The sequence below is a fragment of the Staurois parvus genome, unplaced genomic scaffold (genome assembly GCF_062004578.1).
Source record: "Staurois parvus isolate SC_StPar_1 unplaced genomic scaffold, SC_StPar_1.0 ptg000437l, whole genome shotgun sequence".
NCBI classification, from domain to species: Eukaryota; Metazoa; Chordata; class Amphibia; order Anura; family Ranidae; genus Staurois; species Staurois parvus.
This window is the reverse complement of record NW_028318233.1, coordinates 1596840-1613521: the sequence shown is the minus strand read 5'-3', so window position 1 is coordinate 1613521 and position 16682 is coordinate 1596840. Positions and strand designations below refer to the sequence as shown.

Genomic DNA, 16682 nt, shown 5'->3' with positions numbered 1-16682 from the left:
AAACTTGAAATATGTTAACTGTACCATAATATGGTAGGCACTTTACTAATTTAGGCCTGAAGGTTTACCAGAGTTCTCCTGTAGGAGGCCTATTTTTGGGTGCTGTAGTTTTCTCACACCTTCTATCTATCCATTCAGTCGTATCCGACCCTTGGCAATTGCATGGACCGTCACTTGTAAGCGACTTTTTTATGAATTCTCTTAGCAATTATTTTACAGGGTAGGTTGCCAGGTCTTTCCCCAACCCCTACCATGCAGGAAATCCCACATGGCCAGGGATGAATCTAGGACAATTTAGACAGGAACCAATTAACCTACCAGCATGTCTTTGGAGTGTGGGAGGAAACCAGAGTACCCGGAGGAAACCCACACGAACACAGGGAGAACATGCAAACTCCATGCAGGAGGCACCATGGTTGGGAATTGAACCCATGACCCAATTACTGCAAGGCAGAAGTGCTAAGCACTAAGCCACTGTCCCACACCTTACCTGTTAGCAAAGAGTGCAGTGGGGCCTATTTACCACACTCGTTTATAGGCTTAAATATGGTGCCCATGGATGAGACTTGATACACGCCACAATCACCTACTCATCGAACAGATGGGCCATATGTCCCCATGGGCTTGGTTCAGGATGACAGTACCTATCTACTATGTCTTTCAGGATTTCTAGCCGTTACAGTTAATTTTTCTTGGCATTTATGTCTCGGGGACGAGAGTGGTCTCTTATGTTTTTGTTAATGGTGTGATTAATAATAATGTGATCAGTGAAGGAGGCACCATGTCCATACTGGATGGAAACTCTAGTCTATTATCTGGCAGAGTGACCGATACACCGTACCTAACAATCTTATTGCCTTCCTTTTCATTAAATAGTGACATATTCTTACCGCTTCTCTGCAGTGGGATGAGTTACAACCTACCAATATACCCAACATCCCCTTCTGGTGCCCCTCTGAGTTGGACCATTGTATTTATGGATTATTGCAGTCACTGTACCAGTATGACCCAGTATTTGCTTCTCCTAAAAATGCCTCTTCACGGCTAATGCTTGTCATAGCTCTTGTTTTTCATCAAATTATATACTTATCTGAATGTTGGTTTATTGTGCAACGTCTCTGTACACCTACGCATTTACATTATGGTGTTGCAAGAAGCAGGGTATCATTCAAATCCATCCCATTTGAGCTCCTGCCCAGCCTTTGATATGAACCATGATCTGCAGAGCAACTTCCCTCCCTATATACCCTGCTTTCAATTTTCTTCCTCGGTGGCCGGGTTGTCTCCAACCTCGCGCGACCAGTACCTTACCCCACACACAGCTTGGCTTTGGCCTTGCTGACCCTTTTTGGACTCAATAGTGAGACAGGGGCACGTCCTTGGGTTTTTTAGGTTCAGTGCCCTTTTCCTCACCCGAACGGTTTTTATACTTTCCTGCTCTCTCTCACTACATTCCTATCTTTTCACTCTCCTCTTCTCTCCCCCTCACAGATACCATGGGTCCTATGAGGCAGTTTCTTAAGCTCATATCCCTCAATGTCAAAGGATTGAATATCCATGAAAAGAGGACTATGGTGCTCAATGCTCTGATGAAACATAAGGCGCACATAGCCTTCCTTCAGGAAACGCATTTCAAATCTCCTACGAAACCCACATTTTTTCAATCATAGATATGCACACATGTTTCATGCCTTGTTCGTGGAAGCAAAGATAAGAGGTGTTTTGATATTAATTGCCAAATCTCTCCCCTTTATTGTATCGGATAAGCTGATCGATCTGGAAGGTCACTATATATTTGTCAAGGGTACACTGTATAATCATCCAATCACATTAGCTAACATATACTGTCCAAACGCCAAGCAGGTTCCCTTCCTACGTAAAGTCACGGAGGCTCTGGCTTCTTTTTCCTCGGGCACTCTAATCCTGGGAGGGGACTTAAATGTACCCTTAAATCCCTTACTGAACTCCTTATCTGGCACATAAGTTGTCCCGCTCAGAGCCCTAAAACAGCTTAAACTCTCCTTATCTTCCCCGTGTTACATGATACTTGGCATGTACTCAACCCTTCAACGAAAGACTATACCTTCTACTCTCACCCGCACCATAAATATTCACTTGTGGACTATTTCTTCCTTTTTCAGAATGACCTCAAGTTCATTACACATGCCACTATTGAGCAGATGAATATTTCTGACCTCCATCCTATCGCCATAACATTGCAATTCCAGAGAGGGACAGCAAAACCAAATTGTGGCAATTAAATCCAACACTCTTAGGCGACCCAACCCACCTTGCATCTATTCATTCCTGCCTAAAGGATTACTTTTCTCTGAATGTGACTCCAGATTCCTCCTCACTATCGCAATGGCTTACTCACTAGTGTGTGCTCAGAGGCCACTGTATAGCCCTGGCTACTAAACTCAAAAAAGAGACAAGCCTTTTTAGATAGACTGTCAGCTCTTATCCGCTCACTGAAAACATCCTACAAAAGCGGTGGAGCTATTACGACTCTGGAGACATTAACCCAAGCTCGCCAACTCCTTAGAGACAAATTATGTTGCCAGATATGAAGGCAATATACCCTACAGTCAAAGCTATTCTATGAACACTGTAACAAAAGCTAACGTATGCTTGCTACCAAATTACATAAGGAAAAGGCGAAATCTATGATTCACATGCTTAAGACATTGAATGGGAAGGCCTGTCATAAGACGGAAGAAATAGCAACTTATTTTGTTCAGTATTATGAGGGCCTGTACAACTTATCATCACAGGATGGCTCTGCCCTACCGTGGTAGATAGAGTAACGGCTATACAAGACTATCTAATATGCTCTGGCCTACCCACGATTTTGCAGACAATCTGGCAGTCCCTAGACACCCCTCTGACAGCCAAGGAAGTTCTAATCGCCCTCAAATATATGAAACCGGGGAAGAGCCCTGGTCCTGGTGGTCTCACCACTCAACACTACAAAAGCTGTACTGATATTCTTATCTCCCATTTTTTGAGGGCCTTTAATTCTCTGTTTGATGTTCCTTTCCCACCTTCTCAGCTCTTGGAAGTGCACATCATGGTGATTCACAAACAGGGCAAAGACCCTTCCCAAGTTCAAAGCTATTACCCCATATCCATTTTGAATGTGGATCTAAAATTTTTCACGAAAGTCTTTGCCAACTGCCTAATGCCGCCTACTGCCCCACCTACCGCATTGGATTTTGTTAGATCAAATGGACTTTGTCCCTGGAAGAGAAGGCAGGGACAACACCATCAAGGCGCTGAATCTTATTCATTGGCTTAAATCTTCCTCAACGCCTGGCTTCTTCCTATCAATGGATGAGGAGAAGGCGTTTGACTGAGTGGCCTGAGACTTTATGTTAGCAGTGCTCCAAAGGATAGGGCTGGGGCCTTTAATGCAAGCCTATATAGGCGCTTTGTATTCCAACCCCACCATGGCGGTGCGGATTAACGGCCACCTGTTGAGCCCCTTCTCCATCTCCAATGGAACAAGGCAAGGCTGCCCATTGTCACCCATTATCTTCATCCTCAAATTAGGACCTTTCCTCAGACACCTTAGGTCCAATCCACAGGTCACGGATATATCCACTCCTAATAAGATGTTTAAGATAACTGCCTTTGCAGATGACATTTTATTATTTCTCTCCTGCCCCCTGCTCTCCATCCCTGCCATTCTTAAAGAAATCCACACTTATCAGTCTCTTTCTAATTTCAAATTAAATTTAGCCAAATCTCATGCATTAAACTTCTCCCTTTCCTCTGCGGAAGTAGTGTAAAAGTAATTATCCCTTTGAATGGAAACCCGAGAGTATTACATGCTTAGATATTTAGCTACCCTTCTCCTTTTCAAATCTCTATAGCCTTAATTTCTTATCACTTCTACGGAAACTAAAATTAAAACTAAAAAACTGGAAATCCCTATATCTTTCGTGGTTTGGCCGAGCATCTGTGCTGAAGATGACAGCCTTGCCCCAATGCCTATATCTAATGCAAACCATCCCTATATCCTTGCCTAATACTTTCTTCACTGCTCTTAGAAGACTTTTTTCAGCATTCATTTGGAAAGGCTCCACTCCTAGACTTAGTTTTGGCCCAACTATCTCTCCCAAAACTAGCAGGTGGTATTGGTGTTCCAGATATGAAGACCTATCATAAAGCCTGCCTATTAACTAAATTCCTAGACTGGCATATACATACCTCCACCAAAGCTTGGGTAAAGCTGGAACAGGACTTGGCTGAAATCCCTCTTACAATGGCCCCTGGGACCCCTAGTGTTAACAAAGGCTCCAGGACCATTAACGATCCTCTTATTGGTCCACCTCTCACCTGCTACATTGCTGCTTGTAAGAAAGTTAAACTTTCCCCAAACCCAGGCCCGGTGACCTCAGTACTCGACAATCAAGCCTTTCCCCCAGGTATAGAAACACACTTTCATATACTGTGTTACAATATAAATTACCGAAGAGCCGGAGACTTCTTCCAGAAGGGCCTCTTATGACCCTGTGAGTTCTTGATGGGCCCACAGGCTACAGTTTTGTTTCCCTGGTGGTCCTACCTCCAATTAAAACACTTCCTGCTACATAAGGATGTGGGCTCAGCATATAGTCGATCTCCTACACCTTTTGAAGTACTCTGCCTTTCTCAAGCCCCACGGAGACACCTGATTTCCTCTATCTATTCTATTTTACTTGATTACTCCCGTCTCAACATGCATTGATTTGTCCGGTTATGGGAGGCAGATATGGGTATTCTTTTACCAGAGGAGCAATGTAACCAAATCCACACATTGATCCATAAGGGCTTCATAAGCATCTCCAAACAGGAACATAACTTTAAAGTTTACTCTAGATGGTACAGGACCCTTCATCTTTTGCACAAAATATACCCAACGGTTCCCAGTACACGTTGGAGATGCCTCCAAGCTGAAGGCACTCTACTGCATCTATGGTGGAATTGTGCACTACTGAAGCCCTACTGATAATTAGTACATGCTACTATTACACAAGTGGCCTCGGTTAAGTTGAATTTTACATCAGCCCAATAGTTGCTTTTTCATTCTGCATCTCCTGTGCCCAATTTCCACAAATCGTTGGCAATACATATGATCATAGCGGCGCATATGTGCATTCCACGCTATTGGAATAGTTGGAATGGACAACAGATCCCTACACTAAGAGAGTGGTTTACAAAGCTTAATAGAATTGCAGAACTGGAAGAGCTTATCCACATTACCCAGGACAAATATTAAAAATTTTACAAAATTTCCAGACCTCATCAGAATATACTGCAGTGATGGCAAATTAAAACACTGCTTATGTTCCTTCCCCTTGATGTGTATTCCTTTACACTAAAACCTACTGAATGAGTGCACATCTACTATTTGATTGACTTCAATACACATCCTGGGATGACCTGCTGCTCGTTATCTTCGATTGCGGCATTGGCTGACCTCACTGCATGGTACCTCTGCCTTCCCATATCAGAAATCTGCATTTGAACAGCTTTGCCAACAGCACCCTGGTGCCCCGGGTCTTGTTTCCCTCCTCTATGCATCTTTGAATGGGCTCTCAATGCGTACTTTTTTATCTTATGTTGCTCAATGAGAGTGCAATTTGGGGGCGGTCGTGGATCCGGAGGACTGGAATGAGCCCAGGTCGTTTATAGCTAAATGTTCATTCAACACAAACATGCTGGAGGTGGCATACAAAGTACTGTTCCATTGGTATTGGGATCTCGGCTCGTATAGCCCAGACGAACTCTACCTATAGTGATCGCTGCTTTCGGGGTTGTGGCCAACGTGGAGATGAGTTACATATATGGTGGTCATGCCCGTTACTGATTCGGTTTTGGTCTCGTGTATTTGGCCTACACCTTGTTCCATCTCTCCTCCATATGCTGGGAACTTGGTATGCTTTGCTTCATTGCCCCATATTAGGCTTGTTGGCTCACAAGCAGAAGTTGGCCTCTTATTTGTTCCTGTCGGCAACTAGAACAATTGCTCAAGCTTGAAAGAGTACATCTGTCCCTGGGGTTGCGGAACCAGATGATCACTCTGATGCTTAACCTCCCTCGCGGTCTGATTATGTCAGTATTTCTGTGCTCAAAGTGGTACATTTTTTTGCATGGAAATATGTTGTTTTTTTATTGTAGGCCTGTAATTCTTAGGAATAAGTCACTGAAATCTGTCCGAATAAGAGTCTAGTAAACATCCCGGGTATGATAAAATTTGAAACACGAAATCATAAATTATAATACAATAAATAATCATAAAAAATAATAATATAATAATAAATTTAATTCAATAATGTAATCAAACCAAAAACACTGAAATTTTAAATAGAGCGCCAAGTTCGCACATCACTGAGCTTAGTCGCAAAATTGTTTTCAGTGTGTGATGACGAATTTCCCCACGAATCATTATCACTCAATTCTGCAAGTGGTTCTAATTTACTATCGCTATTCCCTAGTTGGTCTAAAACCGCTTTTGACCTAAAGGGACGCTTTTTGGACGCCATGGACGTTTCCCAGTTTCCAGGCAGAAAGAACGGTAAAAATGCAGGCAGGGCACAGGACAAAGCACTAGGGACAAAATGTATGTGAAATGGTTTGATACAGTAATGTAATACTATCATATTTTAGGGTATTGAGTGAATGTCACATTTTAAAATTTTTTAATTTCCCACTGGTTCTGTCCCCCATACATCCCGACGCTCGCAGGGAACCAAACCCGGAAGACGGATGCCGACATCGGCTGGAGGAGATGGCCGGGGATGCTGTAGGGGGGACATCGTGGGAGCGCAGGACGAGGTAAGTGCTGGAGGGAATCCCTGAGCAACGCTGCGGGGTATTCCCGAGTGTAGCTCAGGGATACCGCTTCTGGTACTTAAAGTTAACCCTGAGCTACACTCTGGAATACCGCCAGTGGGGTTAATGAACAGATGTTGAGTATCTGTAATGACTCCCAATGCAAATTTTTGAAAATCTGGGAGCCGTGGTTGACATATGCTTTTCCCATGGTCACCCAGGGTAGTCTGGGTTCAGGTTGTTAATCGGTATTAACCTCCTTGGCGGTATGATTCTTTCCGATTTTTTGTGCTGAAAGCGGTACCTTTTTTTGCATTGAAATATGTAGTTTTTTATTGTAGGCTGCAATTTTTAGGAATAACTCACTGAAATCTGTACGAACAAGAGTCTATTAAACATCCCGGGTAGGATAAAATTTGAAACACGAAATCATAAATTATAATTTAATAAATAATCATAAAAAATAATAATATAATAATAATACATTTAATTCAATAATATAATTAAACCAAAAACACTGAAATTTGAAATACAGAGGCAAATTCGCACATCGCTGAGCAAAGTTGCAAAATCGTTTTCAGTGTCTGATGACGAATTTCCCCACGAATCATTATCACTCAATTCTGCAAGTGGTTCTGATTTACTATTGCTGTTCTAAAACCGCTTTTGACGTAAAGGGACACTTTTTGGACACCATTTATAAGTTTCCAGGCAGAAAGAACATTCAAAATGCAGGCAGGGCACAGGACAAAGCAGTAGGGACAAAATATATGTGAAATGCATTGAAACAGCAATGACAGCAAAAATGACATTTTTAAAAAATTTCAAATTTCCCGCCGGTTCCGGCACCCGTACGTCCCGACGTCACAGGGACCGGAACACAGAAGCAGGATGCCGGCATCGGCCGGAGGAGATGACCGGGGACGCTGCAGGGGACACATCGCGGGAGCGAAGGACAAAGTAAGTGCTGCAGGGACCCCCAGAGCAACGCCGCATGGTAAGCCCGAGTGTAGCTCGGGGTTACCACTCTTGGTATAGAAATTTTACCCCGAGCTACACTCGGGATTACCGCTAAGGAGGTTAAAGTTCCCGAATCCCCACTATTGGTCTTATCTTCTTCTTTCCTTGCTCTTTTTTCCCTTTGTCTTTGTCTGATTTTTGTGAGATATGCCTTTGCTTTGCTTTTCTGTTGGTGTTATAACACTGAATTTTTGCATTTTTTGTGCCATTTATAGCCCCTGTGTGGGCGTGCCTTTTGCACTGCTGGTGCTACAGCATTGTTTCTTTTGTGCTTTATGTGCCATTGATAGCCCCTGCATGGATGTGCCTTTTGCTTCAGTTTTCTTTGTCTAAAACGTTTAAAATTACTAATAAAAACTATTGAAATACAAATCTGCATGCTGTAAACAAGTTCTTTTTACAAAATGATGGAGACAAGCATTTCAGGACATCTAAAAATGTATGATATTGTGGTGCAGGTAGAATTGCTGTCTCTCACCATTTAGGAACTAAAATACCTCCTTAAAGTTTTACCTAAAATTTCAATAATTAATTGGGAATGTGGGTAGAAGTAATTGCATAATTTATCTATAGATAATAAACTGAAATAGTTCCCCTAATGTAAGAGCAGTAACTTGTAGCAAATACTAAGACTTGCTGTAATTTTTAACTAAAATGTATATCTAACAAAGTTTGCACTATAAAGATTAATTATACATGTGCAAGTATCTAAAGTGAACAGTCTTAAATGAAAATTTTAAATTAATGTAAGTTAAATATTTTTAAATACGCTCTTTATTTGATACAATAACTAAAATGTAGACAATCAAATGTATAAAAAAGTTACTTAAAAAATAGCTTACAACATATATTGTTATATACTCTATAGCAGTATACGTTTCCTTTAAATAGATTCTTTGTTAATTTCTCTGTAATTATTACAGTCAGGGGACTTATCCTTAATTTGAAGGCTATGTACGCAGCTTCAACAAGTGGTGTGTACACTGCAGTTCTTGGCATGACATTATGTTTTTTTTTTCCATTGCAGGCTGAGGAGGGCACCTATAATTAGCATGCTAAAAAGGCAAAAAAAAGAAAGCAGCCATTACTGTCCTGACAGAGGAAGGCACGAGACCAAGGACCATGAAAGAGAGAGGAAGTGCAGATGCTGGGTGAGTGTCACTGGCAAGATTTCATTTCTATAAACTCTAGGAACATACTTTGCAGATTTTTATTCCTCAGTCATTATTATAGCTGTGTGTGTGTGATTGTTGCCTGATACAGGGAATTATTTTTACGTAGTGAAACTGAAAAAATATATTCCTAGAGGTTTTAGATCAGACTTTCTTTGAAGATTTTGGGCATTTTAAGAATTTATAATTACATTATGTGTGTTTGCTGAAGATACAAGTTAGAATATTTTCTGTTGTTCTGGGACAGTTTGTAAGGTTTTGCTTTAATATTATGTTCCCTGCATTTTTAGAAATTAACTTAATTGATGCACAATATAATACTTATTGTGCATAGAGTTTATTAATAGCAATCCAGTAGTCTAAATTATCTAATATATATAATAATATAAAATATTACATAATAATTATAACGTGCAGTAAACATTTTCTTTGAAAATTCTGTTGTTTGTACAGTAATTGTAACTGTATTTGTCAGAAGTCAATGCTTGATAGGAAAAGATCTGCCTGAAAGTTAACAGTCTGTATTATTTACAGTGCTATTGTTTGTGTCTTTCATTTCTTTATTACATTGCACTAGCAGAGTAAAATGTTTTACATATTGTGCTTTTAATATTCAAACACCTTTCTTTTTCAAATGTGCAATATTGATGTACTATATGACCCTTTGTATTCCTGGGAGTTCATTTTAGGTGAGCGGTCCATTTTTTTATCAAGCAATCAAAAGTGATGTTATTTTTATAGCCTAGTGCTCCCCTCCCCCTCCTGCTTGACACAAATGTTTGCTGTAATAAAGATATCCATATGGTACACCCACTACAGTTTCTTAGCCGGACAGGCTGTCAGCTGCTTCACACAGAGGTACAGTGATTTCCTTTACAGATAATGGCACATTAGCAGGCATACATCTTAGTCTCTAAAAGTTAATATTATTATACAGGACTTATATAGCGCCAACAGTTTGCACAGCGCTTTACAATATAAAGGGAGACAGTACAGCTAGAATACAATCAAAACAAGAGGATTAAGAGGGCCCTACTAATCTTGTTTTGATTGTATTGCAGCTGTACTGTCTCCCTTTATATTGTAAAGTGCTGCACAAACTGCGCAAAGTTATCAGCTTATTTATTTATTTCAGGTACTTATACAGCGCCGTCAATTTATGCAGCGCTCTACATATATATTGTACATTCACATCAGTCCCTAACCCTCAAGGGGGGCGTACAATCTAAGGTCCCTAACTTACATTCATATACATACTAGGACCAATTTAGACAGGATCCAATTAACCTACCAGCATGTCTTTGGAGTGTGGAAGGAAACCGGAGTACCCATAGGAAACCCACGCAGGCACAAGGAGAACATGCAAACTCCAGGAAGGAGGTGCTGTGGGAACTTATGTAGAAACTGTTTAAAAGGGAGTATTTTTGAATGGGTTTAGCCATACATATGAAAAAGGGCATCTGAATGTAAATAATCTTATCAGTGTATAGTAATGCTTTGAACATATGATTTCATCTGATTTCATCAATTATAATTATTTGTTATCCTACATGTGGACAGTAATAATGGTTGCTTCTTGCTGATACTCCCATCTCATCTTGCACAGTATGTGATTTTCTTAGAAAATTTGATTTAATAAGGTTGACACTACCTTGTTGATTGTTGTCAGCTATGAATTTTTTGGATAGGTCTAGTGTAAAGAACAAATATCATTGACAGGGTGGTTGTTCTGTAACTACACATCAAAGCAAAGTTTCCTGAGAAAAGCAAGAGGAGCTACCATTGCTAACCCACATTTGAAAATGCTGGTTGACGGCTCTTGTCTATATGCTCGTCATCTAAACCCCAGTACCATATAATTTTTAGCTCTTTAAGTCCTCCACTGTCTCCTAGCCTGAAGGACTGAACCTTGGATCTTGTAGAACAGCCAGGCATCAGTGTGGGTGGGCTCTCCTGGCTGAAGTTAGGAGTGCACATGTGCTTTTTTTTTCTTGTGTGAGTTCAGTGTTTGTATATACAGTTGTGCTCAAATGTTTGCATGCCATGGCAGAAACTGCCAATAGCAATGGCAGGACATTTTGCCATTGCTATTGGCAGTTGTGGCTGCAATCTTTCTAGGTCTACCTGACCTTGGCTTGGTATCAAGTGATGCCCGAACTTTCCACTTCTTAATAAGTAATTGAACAGTACTGATTGGCATATTCAAGTCTTTGGATATCTTTTTATATCCTTTTCCATCTTTATAAAGTTTCATTACCTTGTTATGTAGGTTCTTTTCCGCTCCCCATGGCTCATTACCTAGCCTGCTCAGTACATCCACGTGAGAGCTAACAAACTCACTGACTATTTATACACAGACACTAATTGCAATTTAAAAAGTCACAGATCTGGGAAGTTAATCTGGGAAATTAATGCAAAAAATGGCCTGGTCAGGAAGGGAGGTAAATCCTCTGGAGGGCAAGTGGTTAAACTAAATGGGTTGTTTTACAAGGTAAGGCTTCACATATACTTTAGGTGTCCTCGGATGTTAGTTTTCTTTGCCAGTAACACACTTCCTGTCCTAGGGTGACAAAACACATTAAGTGTTGTCACCCTAAAAATAGGACCACAGAAATCCTGATCCCCCACCTATTAAGGGACCAAAGTAGAGAAGTTCAATGTTAAGGTTTACATACACTTATCAGCACTTAAAGTGATACTAAACCTAGCGATTTTTTTTACCTTAATGCATTTGTGCAATAGGGTAAAAAATGTTTTCAGTTTCTCTGTCCTCCCCCTTCCCTTTGTGAAGGGGAAGAGAGGGCTGAATAGATCCAGTGCTGTGCATGGCTGCATCTCTTCCCCCCCCTCTTCCTCTTCACACAGTGGCTCAAACAGCAGCAGGAGCCATTGGATCCTGCTGCTGTCAATCAAGCTGCTGTCCATAGACACACAGCTCGGGAGCGAGCAGACACTATGTGACCCCATAGCAAGCTGCTTGCCATGGGGACACATGAAGAATAGGAGGAGCCAAGATCACCTGTGGGGGACCCTAGAAGAAGAGGAGGATCGGGGCTACTCTGTGCAATACCATTGCACAGAGCAGGTGAGTATAACATGTTTGTTATGTTAGTTAAAAAAAATATACTTTAGTAACACTTTAAGAGGTTTAGAGGGGTTTGTGTTTTGGCTTTCAATGAACTCTTACACAACCCATGGTTACGTTGCTGCCATCCAAGTTGGGATCAGTTACATTGCTTGCACTATCTGTCAGTTTATAGCTTCCCTTATACATAATCTGACTTTTTTTCTGATTGTTCTTTTGTATTTGTTTTTCACCAAACATCCTATTATCTTGCTTTGATCTAACAGATTTACCTATTTATTTTTGAAATGCTGCAACAGTACATATGGGTTACACATGCAAGTTGCTTTGTATTGCTAGATAGGTAATTGGTGTCCTCTTATCTTTGCTGCCATATGGCCATATGATAATCTTTGTACTACAAGAGTATGCTTTTGTTGATGGCAACATGTGCACTTACATATATAGGTATCAATGTATGAAAGCATCAAAAAGAGGGCTAAAAGTGATTTTGGTGTCCATAACAAAAACTCATATTCTAAGAAATTTGAGTGCAGTAGGTACCTTCATACATATGTAGGGTTTATTTGGTTATTTTGCAAAGTTATCAACATACAGTACAATAAAGTACAGTATAGGACAACACAATGAAAAACAAAGAAGAAAACTGAATCCACATAAAGAGCTCCAACTGAAAAAAAAAAAATACCAAAAATGAAAGAGAAACTGTTAATCAAAGGCAGTAATGAAACATGTATGTTAGATACTATACTGTAAATAATGCAACAGTAAAAAAGGCACATGCAGGAGGGATTTGAAGTTTCTTAGGATGCATAGCGACTGTGTTCAAGCCCTCTGCACAAGAGTATCATATTCCTGCCCTACAACATGAGGCCGTGGGTAGATGCTTCATCATCCAGACATTGCTTAATATAAGCCCATGTTTCATACTTATGTTAATAGAGAAATGCATTAAAAAATAAAATATAGGGGGGAAAGGGAGGAAAAGGGGGAAATGAAATAAGGGGGAGGGGGGAGAAAATGAGAAGGGGAGAAGAAGTTGAAGGGATCCGTATCCTGTGTGGAAGGGAAGGAGAATGACTAAGTGTCCCCTTTGGCATTGAAAGCAATGCTAAATGGGAGAAGCTAGACTGGTTGATATCACCATCCTAAGAGGATATGTTTTATACATCGGAGCTACCACAATATTGGGTTAAAATCTGGATACCCATCGTCTGTGAGCTACAGTCCTCATTCCCCGCCAATGCATGTGAACCCTGATCACAACTTCCAGCCCCCTTCTGTCCAACTTCATCAATTCCGTATATAGCTGCTCCCATCTGTGTCTATGACATAACTTGTTTATACGGCTCTGTAGTCTTAAAATGGAGCCAACATGCCCAAGTTGTCATGAAGGAGGACATTCTGCCTTGTGAAATACTGTATGTATTAATTCTTCCATTTCTTCGTCTTAGTCTAGTGAACCAATCACATATGATTGGAGGCCGTGTATCCAGCCAATAAGCTGGTATGCACATCCTGGTGGCATTTATCATATGGGTCACTACTAATTTCTTATAGGTCTACAATGCTTGTTTGTTAAAGTGTAACAAATATTGAAGTGAAATAAAGGCCAAGGAGGCACCCGTCACCTGGAAAATGTTCTCATGAACTCTTTGCCAGTATTTAGAAATATGTGGACAGGTTCACGATATGTGTAAAAAGGAACCCTCTTCTGCAAGACAGTGCCAACCAGGGTGGATTTGATTTAAATCAAACTGATTTAAATCACGATTTAAATCACTAGTCAGTAAGGCTTGATTTAAATCATAGTTTTCTACATAGACTAATTCTTGCTGGTATAACTTTAATATGCAAGTAGATGAAGATTTTTAGAATAATAACTTTTCATATTAGTTTTTTTATCCCCAGTTTAATAGGTTAATCATTCATATTTGGACAACTTTTCTGTTGTACTTAGGAAGGAGAAAAATAATCATTACCTTAATAATAACAATTTCAATAGATTTATTCAACTGAAAATAACATTACAACATATGTTATTTGCTTAAACAAAAACATCCATGTTTGTTAACTAATTTGGCTAAACAAAATATATATATTTTAAGAAACTTAGACTGTCAGCCCCTTCCTCCTCACACTTAGTTTCACTTTCTTCTTGTGCAGATCTATTCCACTCCAAACAATCAGAAAAATATTGTTTCTATTCTATTCGCTGAACTTCTTGAAACTTAGCACTGAAGGGGTTGATTCTGTATTCATAGGTTTGTAGAAGTTAGGATTAAGGTCTTTTTCTTAACTCTGTTCATGTTATAACATTTTTGCTGTGAAGAAGAGGCATGTGATCTCCGCTGAGTCAAATTCAGTTTTGAGAACTGCAAAAGTAAACCAAGCATCTGTGATAATATCTTGTAGGCAGAGAAACTGCCCAATAATCTTACAAAAACCTCTGGAAGAGCATGACATTGTGAATGGATTAATGGAATTTATTTACCAAAAAAATTAAACATGTACAGCCTTATTCTACATAATTAAAAAACTAATCTTTATTTCATGATGGAATAACCTTGGATGGTAATATATTTTCCTCAAAAAGCATTTTATTAAAAAAAATCCGAATTAAATAAAAAAAATCAGATTTTTTTGATTTTTAAAAAAAAATCATTGATTTTTATCCACCCTGGTGCCAACACTGATTGGAAACCACTGGTGTGAAGTTTTGGCATTTTGTACCACCTGGATCTAATTTTATAGGCATTTTCTTGCACAAAGACATTAACCTCCCTAGCAGTATGATTATTTCAATATTTCTGTGCTCAAAAAGGTACATTTTTTTGCATGGAAATATGTTGTTTTTTATTGTAGGCCTGTAATTTTTAGGAATAACTTACTGAAATCTGTCCGAGCAAGAGTCTAGTAAACATCCCGGGTATGATAAAATTTGAAACATGAAATCATAAATTATAATATAGTAAATAATCATAAAAAATAATAATCTAATAATAAATTTATTTCAATAATATAATCAAACCGAAAACACTGAAATTTGAAATATAGCGCCAAGTTCGCACATCACTGAGCTTAGTCGCAAAATCGTTTTCAGTGTCTGATGACAAATTTCCCCACGAATCATTATCACTCAATTCTGCAAGTGGTTCTGATTTAATATCGCTGTAGTCTAGTTGGTCTAAAACCGCTTTTGACATAAAGGGACACTTTTTGGATGCCATGTATAGAGAATTGCGTATAAATCAGATATAACATATGTTAAGTTTAATAGTTACAGTATGTTCCTAAACAACATTCTATGAAAGTGCTTAGTAGAATATGTTGCATTTGTGAGTAGAATATGTTGCATTTGTGATTGTTTGTACAGACATAATGCACAGAAGCTAACAAATTCCCCGTACAATACAGTGAGCATTGGATAGAAAATGAGAAAACACCACTTCTTCCTATGGTATTTATCTTAGCTGTTGGAATAGTTGTTATATTGTATCAGACATGTAACTAGAACCTTCAGAGCCCCGGTGCTAGAAACCATGAAGGGCCTCTTGACCCCAGGCCTTTCCTCTGAGCCTGGGGCCCTTTTCACTGCATTCTCCTTCCTGCAGCTTGAATGTCCTCTGCTCCTCCTCTCTCTCCCATAGGCATTCAGCGGCTGCAGGGAGGACAATACAGAGCATCAGTTGTTCTATATGCCACCCTGGCATCCAGGTGTAGACAAATGTGACAGGGGAGCCACACGTGCCCAGTGATGCATGGGGCCAGGTCACAATTCCAACCCTTATAGTTACCTCCCCATGAGCACCATGTCCCCATGTTTAAGATGAGGACAAGGGCTTCTTTCTCACAACCCTGGCCAGGAATTGTTAATAATATGAGTGCCTCCACATACCACCCCCTGAGTGTCCCTATAGGAAGCAGCTTCCTATGGGGGCACTGGATAAAGAAGAGGAGCCAGGAGTGCCAGCGGAGGACACGAGAAGACAAGGATTGTGATTGCTCTGTGCAAGACCATTACACAGAGGTACGTATGACAGGATTTTTATTTTAATTAAAAAAAAAACAACAAAGATTTACAATCACTTTAATGTCACCCTGCCAAAATACCATAAAATGTGTTGAACTAAAAACAAAAAAAACAAAAAACAAAGGCAGAAGGCAACCTAGGCAGCATTTATCATCAGCTGCTCTTTAGAGAACTATTTCCAAAATAAATTATTTCATTTACCACCTGGCACAGTTATCACCTAATGAGCACAGCTTTTAAGATGAACTGCAGTGTCACTGGACAGTTGTCCTTTATCAATATACTCCTATGTTGAAACCACTAAGGTGTATAAAAGCCTATTGCCATCAAACAAAAACATGGATAATACAAATGAGTTGTAAGCCGACTAAGGGCCAGTTCACACCACAAATATGCACTCCAAATGTGTTCTGGATGCATTTTTGCCACACTCTGTTCCAGTTTGTTTTTGTATGCATTTTGCTGTGTTCCAGTACAGTTCTGTGCAGAAAAAATGCAGCATGTTTTACTTCTTTTTCTGCATCAGAAACTGGAACTGACTGCACTGCTGTGA

General features: G+C 39.8%; 2 protein-coding genes across 5 annotated transcripts in view; one reads left to right on the top strand and one right to left on the bottom strand.

The window, feature by feature from the left end:
• The first annotated feature begins 8865 nt into the window (after positions 1-8865).
• MYPN (myopalladin) overlaps positions 8866-16682 on the top strand; it is a 186931-nt gene continuing 179114 nt past the window's right edge. For 2 of the 4 annotated variants that reach the window (XM_089687761.1, XM_089687758.1), the window contains exon 1: positions 8866-8990. The gene's annotated coding sequence lies outside the window, so the exon portion shown is untranslated. The remainder of the gene's footprint in view (positions 8991-16682) is intronic. The other 2 variants (XM_089687762.1, XM_089687759.1) reach the window with 2 other exon arrangements.
• LOC149454147 (uncharacterized) overlaps positions 12657-16682 on the bottom strand; it is a 65926-nt gene continuing 61900 nt past the window's right edge. The window contains exon 5 of the transcript XR_016314364.1: positions 12657-12766. The gene's annotated coding sequence lies outside the window, so the exon portion shown is untranslated. The remainder of the gene's footprint in view (positions 12767-16682) is intronic.